Raw genomic sequence first — 19,971 nt, forward strand, 5'->3', positions numbered from 1 at the left:
TAAGCACCTGGCTCCTGCCATCGGAACAGCGTGGTGCGCCGGCCGCAGCGCACCTACCGCGGCGGCCATTGGAGGGTGAACCAACGGAAAAAGGAAGACCTTTCTCTCTGTCTCCCTCTACTGTCCACTCTGCCTGTCCAAAAAAAAAAAATTCAAGATACAGAGAAGGAGGTGATTAAAGCAGGATCTGGGTGGCAGCATCCCATATGGGTGCCGGTCTGAGTCCAGCTGTTCCATTTCTGATCCAGCTCCCCATTAATGTTCCTGGGAAAGAAGCAGAGGATGGCCCAAGTCCTGGGCCCCTGCACTCACGTGGGAGATCCAGAATAAGCTCCTGGCTCCTGGCTTGGGATCGGCTAGCTCTGGCTGTTGAAGCCATTTGGGGAGTGAACCAGCAGCTGGAAGACCTCTCTGTCTTTACCTCTCTCTATAACTCTTTCAAATAAATAAAATAAATCTTTAAAAAATTTAAGATCTTAATTTATGTCTCTATCCCACACTTTTCCCAACATATCCCATAACTTTCTAGGAAAAAAGTAGAGAACCACATTTAATGAATTTTTCAAAACTATATGATCTCACAGCATTTTTCGGTATATTCTACTCACATAGAAGGAACTTTCTTTACATTTCTACTCAACTAAAAAGAATTTGCCTTCATATGCAGTTTTATTGAAAGAGCACAGTTGTTCAGAATTGGGTGTAACAACAGTGTTTCTTCAATAGCCTCACTTATGAACTGTGTGTAATATGGATTAAAAATTGGTTCTTCTTATGCAGGCCACTTTTGAAGAGTTTACTTCCTAAGTACCAAAGCTCCATAGAAATCCAGTACTATTCTTCTGAAAGTATTCTTTTAAAAAATTTGTAAGAACTGCTCATTTTAGAAAATTGTAAAACCCTACTTGATTACTTCTTGACTGAGAGTGGTGTATCATTGCTAGCAGAGAAGACATCCATAGCTAAATCAGGTAGAATGAAAGCAGAACCCTGATCCTCGGTCTCCCTAAAACTGGGTTATTACTTTACAAGCATAAATAAAGGTGATTTTGTAGCATACACGCGCTGCAGCATTCAAAAATTCAAGTCCTGATCCAATGGCAAAGGGGTGGGCTGCTCCGGGCAATCCCTACACACGTAATCTGGACACTGCTGATTCACACTGGCATACACGAGTTCAACACAGTTGGGAAGGCCACATTTTTTTTTTTCATGGTTTGTCATCATCTGCCAGGACAGCTTCTTCACTTTCCTTTTCTGCTTCCTCTTCTGAAGCCGTGATGATTTTTCACTATCAGACCCTTCACTTTCATCACTGCTGCCGCATGTTCAAGAACCAATCCATCTAACTTTGTCTTTGGGTTTTACCTTGCTTATTTTAGAATTTGTATCTTTCTCCAGTTTTTTCAAATTTTCTTTTTTGTCTGTATTTTGTGAACTGCTGAATCCTTTTCTACTTTATCTTCTCCCCTCCCCCCTTTTTTATCAGCTTTCTGGTCTCTGATCTCAGCCACTTTTGCTGTGGGCCTAGATATTCTTGGAGACCTCCTTAATATACAACCCATATTTGCTTTCTCTTCTTCTTTTTCTGTCTTCTCTTGTGTCCTAGTTCTAGAATTTTGGGAGGAGAATCTGTCTTCTTCTGACTTGATATCCTAATTGTTAACTTGATGCCCTCGTTTTGCCTTTCAGAGATTATCTCTGTATTTTCAGTGGTGGCAGTTTCTTCTTCAGGAATCAACTTATATTTAAATTTGCTTTTTCACATAGAACGCTTTGTTTCAGAAGGCTCCTCTATGCCAGAGGTCTGAGTATTGTTGGGATTATCCATTTCTACCTTCATGGACTCAGAGTCCTCTTTCAGGATATCTGGATCTGTTTTTTCCAGAGAGTGACCAACGTGAATTTTACTCTTATTTTCAACCACTTCATTTTCTGAGTTCAGTTTTTCACAGTGGGAAGTCAATGTAGGTGATTGAGAAATTTCAGGTGTCCCAAGAAAACCTCTCTTTTCTGATTTGCGAGAACTCCTTGGAACTTCTTCTGCTATTAGACTCGACCTTTGCAGATCCTTATCATAAAGAATCTTTTTGGACTTCTATGACTTTTCAAGACATTCTAGGACTGGTAGACGTTTATCCTTCTTACCTTTGGGAGATCGGTCTTCAACTTTCATGGTGTAGGAGTCAGTGGTAAAAAAAGCAACTTTTAAAGGGAGATCCTTTGCCATCTCAGAAGACTCAGTTTCCATTTCTGCAAGATCAGGTTCTCCTATCTGCCCTTTTTGAGTCTGGGTCTCTGGGGCTGACACTGACCTACCAGTCTCTTTCCCTGCAGGGACCACTTCTTTCTCATGCTCACCTGTTTTCATACTTGTTATGACAGAGTTCAAGGCTTCTGCTCCATTTTCCTCCATGATGACATTTCTTTCCTTACAGGGGCTACCATATGTATCTTCTTTTGCTTCATAAAACTTTGTCTCGATTGGCTCAGTCTTAAAATTTGGAGTTACCTTGTCATCACTAACTTCTCCACTTGCCATTTGCTTCCCTTCATGGATCAGAGTGGTGATTGTACAAACACTTTTAGAAATCTCCTCCTCCTATTTGATTTCATCTTTCAAAAACTCCTTTGTTGGAGTAACAGATTTACACAAAGGTCCTTTCACTGGACTGTTGAAATAATCACTCAGTTTAATTTCTCTCTCTCTCTCTCTTTTTTTTTTTTTAGTGGTATCTTGGCCAGTTGGTCATTTTTAAGTTTTTCTTTTTCTTCAGTAGATTTCTCCATGATGTCTTGAGAAGACTTAATGCTACCAATGAAGTCCAATCTCTCTGGCCCTTACACCACAAGCCTCTCCACATTACCTTTGGGATCCTAGGATCTGCTCTACATTCCTTTACTCCCACTTTGATGGGTTTGACGTTTTCCTTGAAAGAATCACTTTCTTCCTTGATAATTTTTTCCCTTAACTTCTGGCAAAGATTTTTTCCAGGTTGACTATGGCTAGTGGGTTCACAAGTTCCTTTTCCTCTTCCTTTTCTATTTTCACAATGGTCCTCTACAACATGGGCAGCAGAATGGTTTTCTGAATCTGCTGGCTGCTCTTTGCTTTTCATATTTTCATTATCCTTCTGTTCCTCTTGTTTAGGTGTTTCTTCCTCCTTTTGGGTCACTTCATCCTCTAGGCTGGGACTCTCCTGGGAAGAGTTTTTCAGCAGTACAGGATCAATCTGTGATTTCAGGAGTGCAAGGGTCTCAGCCAATTCATTTCGATTTCTGACAATGCATTTCCATGAAAAACCTTCTTGATCATCTTGTTCCTTTATGTACATTCTGACATTGCAATCCTGATCCAACTGGTACCAGTACATGAGGCTAACTTTGTCTCACCCAATTGGTTGGAAACCCATAGCATCAGCATCCTCCTCTGTGGGAGGCTGGGCCCTCTCCCACAGCTCTCTGGACAGTGTACGTACCAGTCGACCTGACCTTGTGCAGTTCTAGACAGCGTCAGGGAGTCTGGCAGCAATGATAAGAACTTGTACAATAACAGGCAGTGAAGAACATACCAAGGACATGATGAGAAAATACCAAGCAATGCATGCGACACAGAGAAGCAGCGTGGACAGGAGGATGATTGGACGGCGCCCGCGTGATCTAAGAACTGATTGGTTGAGCAGAATATATATGCCAAACAAAGGACTGGCTGGGACTTTTCTTTCCTTTTCTCTTTTACTTTTCTATATGCTGTTCTTATTCTTTGTAATACAGCCCTACTGAAGGGGAATCAACAGCGTTCCTGGTCGTTCTTCTGCATGCGGGGGAGTGACAACTGGTGCGGTGACTCGGCTCGCTGGGAGTAAAAGCCGGTTAGTACCGGGGAGAAACAGCAGATGCTGGGAGTAAAAGCTGGTTAGTACTGGGGAGAAACAGCAGATGCTAGGGAAAAAACAAAAAAACAAAACAAAACAAAAATAATGGCCGGCGCCATGGCTCAACAGGCTAATCCTCCGCCTTGCGGCGCCGGCACACCGGGTTCTAGTCCCGGTCGGGGCACCGATCCTGTCCCGGTTGCCCCTCTTCCAGGCCAGCTCTCTGCTGTGGCCAGGGAGTGCAGTGGAGGATGGCCCAAGTGTTTGGGCTCTGCACCCCATGGGAGACCAGGATAAGCACCTGGCTCCTGCCATTGGAACAGCGCGGTGCGCTGGCCGCAGCGCGCTACCGCGGCGGCCATTGGAGGGTGAACCAACGGCAAAAGGAAGACCTTTCTCTCTGTCTCTCACTGTCCACTCTGCCTGTCAAAAATAAAAAATAATAATAATAATAATAATAAATAGGGGTAAGAAATGGGCAACACGCCATCCACTACTCATTTACAGCTGTTATTGAGTCGTCTTTTAAAGACCACAGGAACTCCGGAAAAGGCAGCTGCAGTTTGTGCTTTTTTATTTTTTATTTTTTATTTTTTTGACAGGCAGAGTGGACAGTGAGAGAGAGACAAAGAGAAAGGTCTTCCTTTTGCCGTTGGTTCACCCTCCAATGGCCGCCGTGGTAGCGCGCTGCGGCCGGCGCACCACACTGTTCCGATGGCAGGAGCCAGGTGCTTATCCTGGTCTCCCATGGGGTGCAGGACCCAAGCACTTGGGCCATCCTCCACTACACTCCCTGGCCACAGCAGAGAGCTGGCCTGGAAGAGGGGCAACCGGGACAGAATCGGTGCCCCGACCGGGACTAGAACCCGGTGTGCCGGAGAGTTTGTGCTTTTACGAGAGCTGTAGCCAGAACATCTTCCTGGTTTGTGGAGTATGGTGATTTAGAGCTGCCTTAATGGCGGCAAGTAGGCCGACAGCTCCGTGCAGCTGGTGAGTCGGTAGAGGTCTTGAGACTTTGGCAGCTAATGGAACAGGCTCTACAAGACCCTACCAATAGAATAGCTCTATTACTTGATGAAGGGAGTGAACTTTTAGAAAAAGTACAAGAAGAATCCTGGAGAGGCAGCCAAACTAATGCCAAGGGCTCTGAAGCAGGAAGCGGAGATAGACAGCCAGCAGAAAATGATCCCATGGAAAATATCAAAGAGGAAAAAGGGGCAGAAATAAAGGGAGAAGGTTCTTCTGCCCCTAAAGAGATTCCAAAAATATATCCTAGCTTAACGAGATTAGCTAACTTAACTATAGAGGATGATCCACCCAGATATCGGCCATTAACGTTGCCAAAATCTTCACTGACACAAAATGAACCGTTCTCGGTACAGACGCGAGGCAAACATGAGGACTGGGAAGATGAGGAGGAGGAGATGTAGTGGATCAAACCCAGTGTTCGAGACTATCAGAGGCCCGCCTGGGAGAAATATCAAATACCAAATCATGTATTCCCTGTCCTACAGGATCAACAGGGAAACCGGGGATGGACACCCCCCCCCCCCCGGATCATAAGCTCTTAAAGGAATTACAGCAGTCCGTGCAACTGTATGGCCCGCATGCTAATTTTACACAAGCAGTGCTGAAAAACATAGGTCAACAGGGACTAATACCTAATGATTGGAGGAACCTAGCAAAGGCCATATTGGGAGGAGGTGACTTCCTTCTCTGGTCTGCTGCTTACAGACAGCCCAGGAGCAAGCTAAGCAAAATCATAGGATAGGAAACCCACATTGAAATGAAGACATGTTAAATGGGGAAGGCAATTTTACGGATCCGGACAATCAAGCTCGTATGCCAATAGCAGTATTATTACAAGTAAGAGAATTAGCCAGAAGAGTTTGGAGGATGGTTCCGAGAAAGGGAGAGATATGGCATATTTTAACTAAAATAGTGCAAGGTTCTACCGAACCGTATGCTAATTTTGTTAATAGACTTATGGAAACAGCATGAAACATTTTTGAAACGGTAGAAGGGTAGAAGAAGCAATGCCGCTTGTGAGGAGACTAGCATGTGAACAGGCCAATAAGACATGCAGGGAGGCTCTTAGGCCCTGGCAGCATAAAAATATCCCCACCTTTTTAAAAATATGTAAAAACATTATGGATGATATAACATCAAGAGCACACGCAGCAGTTGCTATGGCACAACAGTTCAGGAGAGACGTGGAAAGAACAAAATGTTTTAAATGTGGAAAAGAGGGACATTTAAAAAGGAACTACAGATCAAAGGGCACTGCTAGAGAGCAAACAGGGGGAGGCAACCAAAAGAAGCCTGGACTTTGCCCCCGTTGCGGCAAAGGCAACCACTGGGCCAGAGAGTGCCATTCCACATCTGATAGATCAGGAAATCCTTTGGCTCCTGCTACTGCACAGGAACACTGAAACCCACAAGGTTCATTAAGGTCAAAAAATGAAGTGTGAGCCCCCGCACCCCGGGGCTACAACAATCAGTGGGTGCCTCAGTCTCAAAAGGCTCAAGCATGTTCTGTACAGAGTTATGAGCCACCGAGCATTCAATTTTAACACCTCAAATGGGGGTGCAAGCTATTGAGGTAGATGCCAAAAATGGTATGCTCCCTAGGGAAGGGCTCAAAATTATTGTAGGAAAAGCAACAAATGCTTTAAAAGGTCTCATGGTAATTACAGGGGTTGTGCATTTTCCTACAGAAAGAATAAAGGTGCTTTTGCAATCTACAAAAGGAATTGCTCAAATTAAACTTCAGGAGCCAATAGCACAAATTTTAATGTTATTAAAAGCCCAGATTGACCATAGGTCTCAAAAAATTAAATTCGCAGCCTTGTCCATGTCCCTAACAGATCGGCCCCTATGGACTCTAATAATCAAGGAAAAATCTTTCCAAGGTTTGTTAGACACAGGGGCCGATGTAAACATTATAGCTAAAAATAATTGCCCACCATCCTGGCCATTACAACCAGGAGATAACACCTTAGTAGAATTATTAACAGCTACAGCCCCATCTCCAAGTGCCCAGGTTCTTCAGTGGAAAGATCAGGAAGAAAATAAAGACAGTGTACAACCATATGTTTGTACTCTTCCCATCTCTTTATGGGGAAGAGATGTTTTGGAACAATTGGGACTTACATTAACTAATAATTGTCAACTGGAAGCTTCCCCAGAATGGCGCATAATGCGAAAAATAAAATATACTGGAGGTGGATTAGGTCTGGAGGGAAAGGGCATATGGGACTCCATTCAACCCCAAGGGAACAAAGACAGACAGGATTGGGTTTTTCATAGGGGTCACTAAGTTGTAGCCAGTGCCATTAACTTGGCTTGATAACAAGCCAAAATGAATACCACAGTGGCCCCTAACCCAGGAAAAACTGGCTGCCATCCACAAAATAGTGTCTCAGCAATTACAGGCGGGTCACTTACAGCCGTCTACTTCTCCTTAAAATACACCCATTTTTGTTATCAAGAAAAAATCCAAAAAATACCGTTTATTACATAATTTAAGGGCTATCAATCAGCAGATGCAGCCTATGGGGGCTTTGCAGCCAGGACTCCCAGTTCCTACTATGATTCAAAAAAATTGGCCATTAATAGTCCTTAATTTAAAAGATTGTTTTTTTAGCATACCCTTGCATAAGCAGGACACACAGAGATTCGCCTTCACAGCCCTGTCCATTAATCATAAAGGCCCTAACAAGAGGTATAAATGGAAGGTACTGCCTCAGGAAATGACTAATAGTCCTACTATCTGTCAATTATATGTTAATTGGGCTATAGAACTTGTTTGACAAAAGTGCTCCGGGATACAAATTTATCACTACATGAATAATCTATTAATTACTACACCCGATGAAAATCACCTTTATGCTGCTTATGACCTCTTGTTGATGTTCCTGGAGAAAGCCGGGCTACAGGTTGCCCTGAAAAAAGTCCAAAAGGGTGACATAGTTCAGTACTTAGGACTACGGGTCACACCGGAGACAGTAACTCCATTAGATTTTGCAATCTCAATGGATGGATTACATACTCTCAATGATTTTCAAAAACTTTGCGGTAATCTCAATTGGCTCCGCCCTTACTGTAAATTGACCACTGAAGACATGATGCCTCTTTTTCGTATATAAGAGGGAGATGCTCAATTGAATCCTCCTTGCAGCTTGACTGCAGAGGCCCGCATGGCTTTAAATAAAATTAAAAACCAAATTAAAATTATACACATGAATAGATGCAATATCCAGGAACCTTTAGAAATTTTAGTGTTTATGGAAACACTATATCCCTTTGCAATTATTTGATAAGGTGGACTTCTGTTGTTTGTTTACCTGCACTCACAGGCTCCCCGTGTGCTATACACACAAGGAACTACGGTAGCTGATCTGCTACTTATAGCAGTCAAAAGAACTGTTAAAATTGCAGGCAAATTTCCTACCCACTGTGTAGTGCCTCTTGTTCATGAAACTATAGAAGCTTTTATAAGGGAATGTTGGCAATGGGCTTATCTAGCCCTTGTCTTGCAAATTACGATAGACAATCATTATCCCTGACATCCTTTAGTAAATTTCTATGCCCAGGTTCCCATTAAACGAGTTGTTAAAGTAAGAAAAAATCCAATTCTGGGAGCCCCCACTGTCTTTATGGATGGCGCTAAAGGAGACACAGGGACTGCTATTGTTAACAAGCACCATTTTTTTGTTTTAACAGCCTCTCCCTCTCCCCAACGTGCTAAACTTGCTATCATAGCTACAGTGTTAAAAAACATGGATGGCCCTCTTACCATATTATCAGATAGTGCATATGTTGTGAATGCGATTCAAACACTTGCCACACCATGCCTTATACTCAAATCATCCTCTGTTTACCTTTACTTAACAGATATTCAATGCCTATTAACTCTTCGGCAACAACCCATTTACATAGGGCATCTTAGAGCACATTCTCAATTACCAGGACCACTTACTAAAGGCAATAGGCTGGCTGACTATTATTCCAGGTTTTTATTGGCCTGTTCTGCTTTACAACAAGCTCAAGCTTTCCACACTAAGTGGCATGTCAATGCTCATACTCAGCCTCAGATTTCACATCTCCAGGAAGCAAGCGAGGGACATTATTCAAGCATGTGAAAAATGCATAACAACCCAGCTGCGCACTATTTCCACGGGTGCTAATCCTCGTGGCCTGATGCCAGGTCACATTTGGCAAATGGATGTTACACACATCCCTTCTTTTGGGAAACAAAGTTGCGTACATGTTACCATTGACACGTCTTCCGGTGTCGTTATGGCTATGGCCACTCAACGGGAAGGGACTCAACAAGTCATTCAACACTGTTTATCCGCTTTTGCTACTTGGAGTGTGCCTCATATTCTTAAAACCGACAACGGTCCCGCCTACACCTCTGTTCACTTTGCCGCTTTTTTACGAGAATTTGGTATCACCCATGTTATAGGCACCCCCTACAATCCTCAAGATCAAGCTCTCATTGAATGTACACATTCCTATTTAAAGACTTTTCTAATGAAACAAAAAGGGGGGATAGGGGAATTGGCTATATCCAATAAAGACGCCTTGGCCTTTGCCTTGTATACTATTAATTTTCTTAACAAAAAAGGCAAGAGTAAAACCCCTGCAGAGATGCATACTCAGACCATGGATAAAGAATCAATACAATGGACAATGTGAAAAGATTTACAAGATAATCAATGGAAAGGCCCGTTCCAGATCTTGCGAAGGGTAGGAGGTGTTTTTTTTTCCCCACAGGGAGCGACGCAGCCCATCTGGGCTCCGGAAAGAAGAATCCGTCTGCTAAAACCACCAGTAGCTGAAGATGATGTGGAGGCAGGGGGAGAAGATAACTCTGTGCCTGATGATCTGTAGTGGTATGACTATTATTCATGGAGCCTCCTTTGAGTATGACAGTATTTGAATGCGCCTCGCACACATTACAGGTTCTGACATTTGCCTTCAACAAGATCTTCATGTAGGAACCATTTTGGGTTCATGCCTTCTTCCCATTTGTCATCCAACAGAGAAAATCAGGAATCTCACATTTTTCTCTCAATTCCCTAATAAAACCATTACATATCAGGACTCATATAACTGGGGAACCCCATCATATAAATTACCTGCAAAAGGGATACGACTCTGGACTCCTCTGATAGCTATCGCGAAGAACAACACTTGTACAGAGATAAAAAATTGTACCTTAAAATGTATAAACTTGGGTAATGGTCTGCATTGTAACAAAACCCTTTCGATTTCCTATGGTACAGGGCATAACCCTCTTCCCAAAGGATGGTTTTTCTCTTGTGGTAATTTCACTTTTAATTATATCCCTGCTAATGTCTGATGGCACCCATTGTTGCCTTAGCCGACTAACTGTTTTCCTTCCCTTTCCTGATTTGCTAACCGTTAATCAAACTGTACGTGGTAAGAGACGTGCGTTGACAGCTTTAGATGAGTCGTGCGATGCGAGTGTCAATTTGTTTTCCAAGGCAGAGGTTGATGCGCTGACATTCTCTCTTGTAGGAGTCCCTGGCCTAGCAGTAGGTGCTTATAAGACTGTATTAAAACTGGCCTGTGCTATGGTAAAAAATATCAACAGCACCTCCAAAGCGTTATCACTGCTCAACGATGAACAGCAGGTCTTGAGATAGGAAATCTTAAATAATAGGGCAGCCATAGATTATCTTACTACTACTTCATCATAAAAAAAAAAGTAATCAAGTAAAAAACATGTATTGTTTCAACCTTACGGATAATTCTCATAGTATAACTCTAGAAATACAAAAACTATGTGAAAAAGCAACACACTTCACCCAAGACAGAATCCCTGGTCTCTTTGACTGGCTTACCTCCTGGTTACTCGATTTGTCTTGGTTCAAAGAATTGTTCCTAGGAGCAGTATTGTTGCTATTTGTTGTGATTTTAGCTTGCATTGTGGGAAAATGCTCTGTGCACTGCCTTACTACACCATGGAAGCCTCAAATTATCTCTTCCTAAATTGTAACTGCCTTGTTAACCATTTGCTTCTACACTGTTCTTAGGGTGGACCGGTAGTCAACGAAGGATAAGCACTTGCAGGCTTCTCTAGCAACCTAAGACAGAGGACAGGACATGCTTCCTGTATCCTTGATGATGGGTAAGCAGAGTAAGCACTGCGGGGCACCTAAGACAGGCACGAGTCCATGCCATTAAATGTATAAAGAAGGGGGATCTGTGGGAGGCTGGGCCCTCTCCCACAGCCCTCTGGACAGTGTACGTACCAGTCGACCTGACCTTGTGCAGTTCTAGACAGCGTCAGGGAGTCTGGCAGCAATGATAAGAACTTGTACAATAACAGGCAGTGAAGAACATACCAAGGACATGATGAGAAAATACCAAGCAATGCATGTGACACAGAGAAGCAGCGTGGACAGGAGGATGATTGGACGGCGCCCGCGTGATCTAAGAACTGATTGGTTGAGCAGAATATATATGCCAAACAAAGGACTGGCTGGGACTTTTCTTTCCTTTTCTCTTTTACTTTTCTATATGCTGTTCTTATTCTTTGTAATACAGCCCTACTGAAGGGGAATCAACAGCGTTCCTGGTCGTTCTTCTGCATGCGGGGGAGTGACACTCCTCATTAATAATGTTCTTGAATTTAAGATTGTCATCAAACTGACACACGCAGAAATACTTTAAGAGTGCTAATTTGCATTCAACACTCATTTCAAGATAGCCCTTCTTCTCCATCTCCCATACCCAGGTGTTGTTAAATTCTTGGCATATTTTGATCAAATATTTTTCCCATCTGTCTACTGTAATAGATTTGCCAATCTTCCTCATCAGCTTTAATGAGTTTCACCAATTCTGGTACTTCTCCCTGGCCGATGTCCAGTGGCGGTGCCTGAAGCACCCCCTCCAGCTCTGGGAACCACAACTCAGGCAGGTCTAGCAGTGGCCCGTAGCACTCCAAGATGGAGCAGACCATGGAGAAGTTGCGGCACAAACCTGGGCAGTCCAGAGGAGCCATCACTGCTGCTGCTGCCACCGTTGCCATTTTTAACTCCAGATGGTCTTCTTTCTGACATTTCTGGAATGGCACAGCGCATCCCCTGGAAGGAGACAGGTGATGTATATGACTGTTGGTGTCTGGTCTGGTCTCTGTTCCTTTTCTTATAACACAGCTGCCTCAGAAGCATGCATTGGAATTGGCCAGGTATTCACACATTGAAAGTCATGTCCATGTTTGGTGACCTTGCTGTTGTTGGTGGTGGGGTCCCAGTTCCCAGGGTCTTTCTAAGGAACTAACCATTCCTGGTCAAGCACCAGGAGAGTTGCTTTGTCTGATAACTCTGTAAAATAATACTCCAGAGAGATTTCATACATTTCAGGCTGGGAAAGCCCTCTGCCTGGCAATATCCCAGAAAAGGGAGAAGAGAAACAGTGGGAAGAAGATGTGCCCCAAACTCCACCTCTTTTAACTATTCAATTAGGCCCTATACCAGGCACCACCCCTATCCTATAAAAGGATGATCCAAAATCTTAAAAATTACAATACTCATTTTCAGGATCATTATTGTGGCACAGTGATTTAAGCCACCACCTGCAATGCTGACATCCCATATTAGCACTGTTATCTACTTGTTATCCAGCTCCCTGTTACTGCACCTGGAAAAGTGTTGGAAGACTGCCCAAGTCCTTTGGCTCCTGCCACTCCAATGGGAGACCTGGATGGAGTTCTAGACTCTTGGCTTTGGCCTGGAAATTGCAACAATTTGGGGAGTGAACCAATGGTTAGATTTCTCTCTCTGTCTCTGTCTCTCTCTGTCTCTTTCTCTCTCTCTCTCTTCTCCTCTCCTTCCCCTTGCAACAAAAGCATAAAACCTGTCACCATACATAGGTTTGTGAATCAGCCAGCCCAAGCAACTGCCTGGAAGTTTCTGGGTTGAAACCTTCAGTTTATTGCTGAATAAACTTCTACTATGATTTCTCAACCAGATTCCAATGATTGAGTTAATGGGCAATCTGGGAAGGCCTCTTTACTTCAGGAAGAACAGGGGCCAGGGCCATGGAAGAAGAAGACATCACAGCTGCATGGCCAGAATCAGGGCCTGAAAGCCACATGGATAGGACTGCCACATCTGAGAGTGGAGTGATGAATGGACAGAGAGGAAAGGGAAGCAGAAGTCAGAAACACTATGGCTAACTCAGAGGTATATGCAGCTACAGAAGTTTCTATGGTGGCCTATAGCAGTGGAGTCATCTCTTATCTGAAATGCTCAGCCTCATGAATGTATTGGAAGGACAGTAATCACTTATTATTGGAATGGGCTATTCTCAGACAGCCCTGATTTCAACTGCGCAAATAGATACCACAGATAATGCAATTTGTTGGATTTGGTTTGTTTTAACTGGTTCCTGCTTTCTTTCACAGAATGGGCAATATGCCACAAGTATAAGAAATATGCTTTAATTTCTATATCTTTCACAAAGGTTTTCAAAAAACAAATATGCAACTGAAAAAAATTTCTTATGGGTCTAGCATTGTTGTGTAGTAGGTTAAGCCTCTGCCTGCAATGCTGGCATCTCATATGGTCACCAGTTCAAGACAAGGTTGCTCCATTTCTGATCCAGAAATGGGATCATGGGAAAGCAGCAGAGAATGCCCCAAGTGCTGGTCCCTTGCACTGACATGGGAGACTCAAAAGAAGTTCCTGGATCCTGTTTTGGTGTGGCCTAACCCCATATTGTAGCCATTTGAGAGTGAACCAGCAGATCGAAAATCTCTCACTGTCTCTCTGCCTCTTTTTGTAACTGCATTTCAAGTAACTTTTTAAAAAATCTTTAAAAAAAAAAATCTCAGGGCTGGTGCTGTGGTGTAGCACATAAAGCCAATACCTTCAGTGCCAGCATCCCATATGGGCACCTATTCAAGACACAGCTGTTCCACTTATCATCCAGCTCTCTGCTACAGCCTGGGAAAGCAGTAGAATATGGCCCAAGAGCTTGGGCCCCTACACCAATGTGGGAGACCTGGAAGAAACTCCTGGCTCCTGGATTTGGATCTGTCAGCTCCTTTTGTTGTGGCCATTTGGATATTGAACCAACAAATGGAAGATCTCTCTCTGCCTCTGCCTCTCTGTAACTCCACCTTTCAAATAAATAAATCTTTTTAAAAATAATCTTTCATCAAACAATGTTAATACCTTGTTAAGCTTGGGCTTGTTTTCACCATAGCATTTTAGGAAGCTTTCTAGTGTGAACTCAGACATGAATTCTGGAATGTAAGGACTATTTTCTCATTTTTGAAGCCAACACGAGTAAGAAACAAGAAATGAGTGTTTGATAAGTCAGTGGCAGCTCTTGTTGTTCATGAAGAATTTTCATCTCATTTCTTTCATTCCTCAAATTGTTGCTCCACGTTAATTGGAGATGATGCTATAAAAGCCCCCTAATCGGCCGGCGCCATGGCTCAACAGGCTAATCCTCCACCTTGCGGCGCCGGCACACCAGGTTCTAGTCCCGGTCGGGGCACCGATCCTGTCCCGGTTGCCCCTCTTCCAGGCCAGCTCTCTGCTGTGGCCAGGGAGTGCAGTGGAGGATGGCCCAAGTCCTTGGGCCCTGCACCCCATGGGAGACCAGGAGAAGCACCTGGCTCCTGCCATCGGAACAGCGAGGTGCGCCGGCCGCAGCGCGCTACCGCGGCGGCCATTAGAGGGTGAACCAACGGCAAAGGAAGACCTTTCTCTCTGTCTCTCTCTCTCTCTCACTGTCCACTCTGCCTGTCAAAAATAAATAAAAAAAAAAAGCCCCCTAATCTGGTAATCTCAGCCACACAGAAAGCCAATCACTGACATTGGGGTGCTGGAAGAAAGTAGATATTTATTACAAAGCATAAAGCAAGGAGCCAGGCAGCTATTACTTAACTCTCAGGCTCCATGAGGAGTTAGGCTGATGGTTCTTATAGATTGAAATTGAAGCTAAGAGGTGTGTGATCAACTCATGTCCAAGTTCCTGGTCATTGGTGCTTGTGACTTTCCTTTGTTCAGTGATGCTATGCTCTCTAGGGACTTTATGATGGCCAGGTGGGCTTAAGTTCACCTAGGAGTTACATGCAGGTGGTAGTTACGTTCTTCCCAGACCTGGAATTTCCCTACACAATCCATCCAAGGACAATATTGGTCACCAAGATTCTTATCTACTAGAGAAGCCGATGACTCTTTGAGTCTGGTGATTAGAATCTTGTCAATGTATTGTATCACTCCCTCAAGTCAGTGAATTCTTTTTGGCAAAAAGTAGGCAAGGAAACCTTGGGTTAAGAGAGCCAGACAAGAGTTTTGGCCCTGCATTTATGTTATAGTGGTTTGGTCTCATAATGGGAAAGAAAGCAAACCAGAAAGTGGAACATGACTTTATATTTATAGCCAACAAGCCAACAACCTGTATCCTAACCCAGACAATAGGTATGGCAGCACAGATTTAAGGACTTCTGGTGAGGGGAGGCTGAGCAAGAGTCAGAATGAGTGAGAAGGGTCATAGTTCCTGGGTCAAAGTGCAGGAGGGTTTGGAAAATGCCCTGATCCATCTAGTTGGAAAGAAAGGATAATGTCTGTGGAAGGGCTTCCAGGAAAGCAATTGGCAAAGTGCTGAGCAGCTGAACCTCTTGACAGTGTGGAGGTGGATGGCATAGATGACCCAGGTATGTAGGCCCCTGTCACCCATGTGAGAGACCCAGATGGAGTTCTAGGCTCCTGGCTTCAGCTTGGTCTAGCCCTGACTTTTGCAGTCATTTAGGGAGAAAAACTGTAGATGGAGATCTGTTTCTCTCTGTGTCTCTTTCTTTCTCTCTGTAATTCTGCCTTTCAAATAAATAAATAAATAATTTTTTAAAAAAATTGAAATTCAGAAAATAATTTAGCAATGGACAAGGGGATGCAGTTATTTCCATCATATATAGTTTTTTTTTTAAAGACAACAATGTTTTCCAAAATACTCCACCACTTTAGACAATGATAGGATAGGACAGGTTTAAAGGTCTTTTTAAAATCCTGCGGCACCGGCACACCGGGTTCTAGTCCTGGTCGGGGCACCGATTCTGTCCCGGTTGCCCCTCTTCCAGGCCAGCTCTCTGCTGTGGCCAGGAGTGCAGTGGAGGATGGCCCAAGTGCTTGGGTCCTGCACCCCATGGGAGACCAGGATAAGCACCTGGCTCCTGCCATCAGATCAGCGTGGTGCGCTGAACTGAACCAACGGCAAAAAGGAAGACCTTTCCCTGTGTCTCTCTCTCTCTCACTGTCCACTCTGCCTGTCCAAAAAAAAAAAAATCCTAAACCACTCTTCTTTTAAATTAAGATATCATGATGAATAAAATCTCAATAGGAACATCAAATCTAAGTGTTACATAATCTGTAGAATATTTATGTCATATATAAAAATTAACATAAATGTATCTTAAAGTTTATGATTTTATAACTTGACAATACTTTCCCTACAATTAAAGTAAGCCTAATTAGGTATTATCTCTGCAAGAAGAGAACTACAGGCTTTGAGGATTTCCAGGGACTCATCTGTAAATCTCAAGGTCAAAGGACTTACTGTAGAACTTTGATTTTTCTTTCTTTCTTTTTTTTTTTTTGACAGGCAGAGTGGACAGTGAGAGAGAGAGAGACAGAGAGAAAGGTCTTCCTTTTGCCGTTGGTTCACCCTCCAATGGCCACCACGGTAGCGCGCTGCGGCCGGCGCACTGCACTGATCCGATGGCAGGAGCCAGGTGCTTATCCTGGTCTCCCATGGGGTGCAGGGCCCAAGCACTTGGGCCATCCTCCACTGCACTCCCTGGCCACAGCAGAGAGCTGGCCTGGAAAAGGGGCAACCGGGACAGGATCGGTGCCCCGACCGGGACTAGAACCCGGTGTGCCGGCACCGCAAGGCGGAGGATTAGCCTAGTGAGCCGCGGCGCCAGCCTGTAGAACTTTGATTTTGAGGCAACCTGTCAAAGATACCAAATGCTTTGAAAATATTTGATCCAAATAGTATCCCTGATAATTATGAAATAATAATAATTTTTAATTAGAGTGGTTTAACCAGTTATACACCAGATTTAATTACATTTATAAAGTAGTCATTTAAATACATTTTTAAAATATATCAAATATCATTTTTAGCTTTCTTCTCTTTTTAAGGAATTTATTAATACGTTAGATTCTCAGAATCATTGCAATTGCATAATTATGACAACAAATTTTAACACTGAGTCAATCTTCAAACACTTAAACCAAACAAAAACAGCAGAGAACGTAAGAGATTATTTTGACAAAATGCAAAATTTCTTTTCCTTATTTAATTATCAAAAGATAGAGAAAAACTTCTTGTAGTGTATTTGTTCTCCCAATAGGATGCTCATTCAGAAAAGTCAAACTGATGGAAAAGTACTCAAATTTAATTAGTGGAATAGTATGTGTCTAAGTTTATATAAACAATGTAAACAGTGGAGCTTGTGTTGTTCAGCAGGTTAAGCTGTCACCTGCAACAGTGGTATCTCATATCCAAGTGCTGGTGTAAGGACAGCTCTTTAGGATGGGGAGGCTTGTGTCCAGGCTCAGCTCTAGTAAGCAACTTGTCGCTGAGTGACCTTCTGTTCCCTGAAACCTGTCCAGTTCCTGGGAGGAGAACAAGGCAGAACATGGCATGTCCTCGGGTGGAAGTCTGAGGAACATCTTGAAATGTGCGTGCCACCTTGGCCCTCTGGCCAAGATCTGGGATGGGACGCACTGCTTGCCATGAATCCCAGCAATGAGCCATCTTTGTTCTTGGGGCTTTAAAAGGGAGCCAGAGCAAGCCTCTGCTGCTGCTGTTTCATCCTGGGAGAACACGCAGTCATGCTGAATGTTGAATGTGCCCGTGATTACTGATGATGTTTGGTTCTCAGTATGGATCCTTTTCCACTGCTGTATGTTGCCTGTGATGATTACTGATGATGTTTGGTTCTCAGTATGGGTCCTTTTCCACTGCTGTATGTTGCCTGTGATGATTACTGATGATATTTAGTTCTCAGTATGGATCCTTTTCCAGTGCTGTGTTGCCCATGATGATTACTGATGATGTTTCATTCTCAGTAAGGATCCTCCTCCGGTGCTGTGTGAAGATTGACTAGTGGTAAATTCCAGGGTTGATTCCCCTACTCCTAGGAACTCCCCCCCCCAGTCCTTTCTCTCTCTCTCTTTCTCTTCTGCTTCTGAAAATGTGCTACTTAAATAAACTGCTTGTTTCTTTATACTACAAGGCTTGTAGCATATTTCTTGCAGATCAAACTGAAAGTAACCAAGTCTGTGCACAGCAGATGGCCAAAAAATAATTTGCCATCACAGCTGGTTTGAGTTCTGTTTGCTCTGCTTCTGATCCAAATCCAAGCTAATGTGCCTGGGAAAGTATTGAAAGATGGGCCAAGTTATTTGGCCTTGGCAACCAACTTGGGAAACCCAGATGGAGTTATATGTTCTGGCATTTAGCCTGGCCCATCCCCTGGCTATTGTGGTCATGTGGGGAGTAGACCTTGAATGGAAAAATATCTCTTTATCCCTTTCTTCCTCTCTAATACTCTTCCTTTCAAATAAATTTTTAAAAAATCTAAATCTATACAAGAAAACTTTGCATAGAAGAATATCCCTTATTATCTGATTACATGGGAAAATTTGAATTTATCAAGAAAAGCCAGAGTAAAGAACAAAGTTATCTTATAATCATTGGCTTCTAATATAATAATATATTTAGTGTCAGTTCATAACATTGTCAGAATCAAGGAGGAGAAAATAGTTTGCAGACTATAGTCTAGAAAGTTGACAGAGGGTCATAAATTATATAGAAACTATTTTTAAAAGTTACACTTTTAAAAAGGATATTAAAATTAAAGATCAAACTTTTTGTAGGTTTTTACTAACATGTCAACATATACTTTTAAAAATCATGTTGTTTAACATACATGGCCAAATTCTAGTTATATGCCAGTATAACTTTGGTATTAATGCTTAATTTTTAAAAAATTTATGTAAAAGGCAGTGTTATAGAAAGAGAGAAACAGGGAGGCAGAGGGAGAAACAGAAAGACAGAGATATTTTATCAACTTGTTCATTCCATAAATGACTACAATGGCTGGGGCTGGGCCATACAAAACCAGGAGCCAAGAACTCTGTCATTGTCTACCACGTGAGTGGCGGGGGCTCACGGACTTGGGCCATCTTCTGCTGTTTTCTCAGGTGCACTAGCACTGTAGCAGAGTAGGCAGGACTTGAACCACTGCTCATATGAGATGCCTGTGTTGTAAGCTAAGGCTTACTCTGCTGCACTGCAACACAGTCCCAGGTCTTTAGTTTTTAAAATTTCATATATGTAATTTGCGCTTCTAACATAGACTTGCTAACTCCATTATAAATTTTAATTTCCATATATTGATTAAACTTATTTCTTACCCTCAATAACTTAATTTTTACTGAACACTAGCAAGCAGTTTTGAACTACTATGTATCAAAAGTTTATGAAAACACACTTACAAAAGGATCAGATGCCATTTATAGAGCCTAAGAAGCCAAAAGTACATAGATTGATATTTGGAAACATTTATCTCTTTTATATTTACCCAATTTGTTTTTAGCAATTATAACTAGATTACTTAAGAAACTAAAACAGGGCTGGCACTGTGGTATAGTGGGCTAAGCCTCCACCTGAAGCATCAGCAACCCATATGGGCACCAGTTCATGTCCCAGCTGCTCCTCTGCTGATCCAGCTCTCTGCTATAGTCTGGGAAAACAGTAGAAGATGGCCCCTGAACCCAAATGAGATACACAGAAGAAGAAGCTCCTGGCTCATGGCTTTGGATTGGCCCAGCTACAGCCATTGCAGCCATTTGGGGAGTGAATCTGTGGATGGAAGATCTTTGTCTCTGTATTTCCCTCTCTCGGCCTGTAACTTTACCCCTCAAACAAGTAAAAAATCTTTAAAAAATAGACTAAAATATTGGGGTTGGCATTGTGGTCGAGAGGGTAAAAGCCACTGCCTGCAGTGTTGGCATCTCATATGGGCAATCGATTCATG

General features: G+C 43.0%; 1 pseudogene; it reads right to left on the bottom strand.

Moving 5' to 3' along the window:
• Window positions 1–1,074: 1,074 nt before the first annotated feature.
• On the bottom strand, window positions 1,075–11,940 carry LOC133754377 (remodeling and spacing factor 1-like; annotated as a pseudogene).
• Between the last annotated feature and the right edge of the window lie 8,031 nt (window positions 11,941–19,971).

Source organism: Lepus europaeus, unplaced genomic scaffold (genome assembly GCF_033115175.1).
Source record: "Lepus europaeus isolate LE1 unplaced genomic scaffold, mLepTim1.pri SCAFFOLD_104, whole genome shotgun sequence".
NCBI classification, from domain to species: Eukaryota; Metazoa; Chordata; class Mammalia; order Lagomorpha; family Leporidae; genus Lepus; species Lepus europaeus.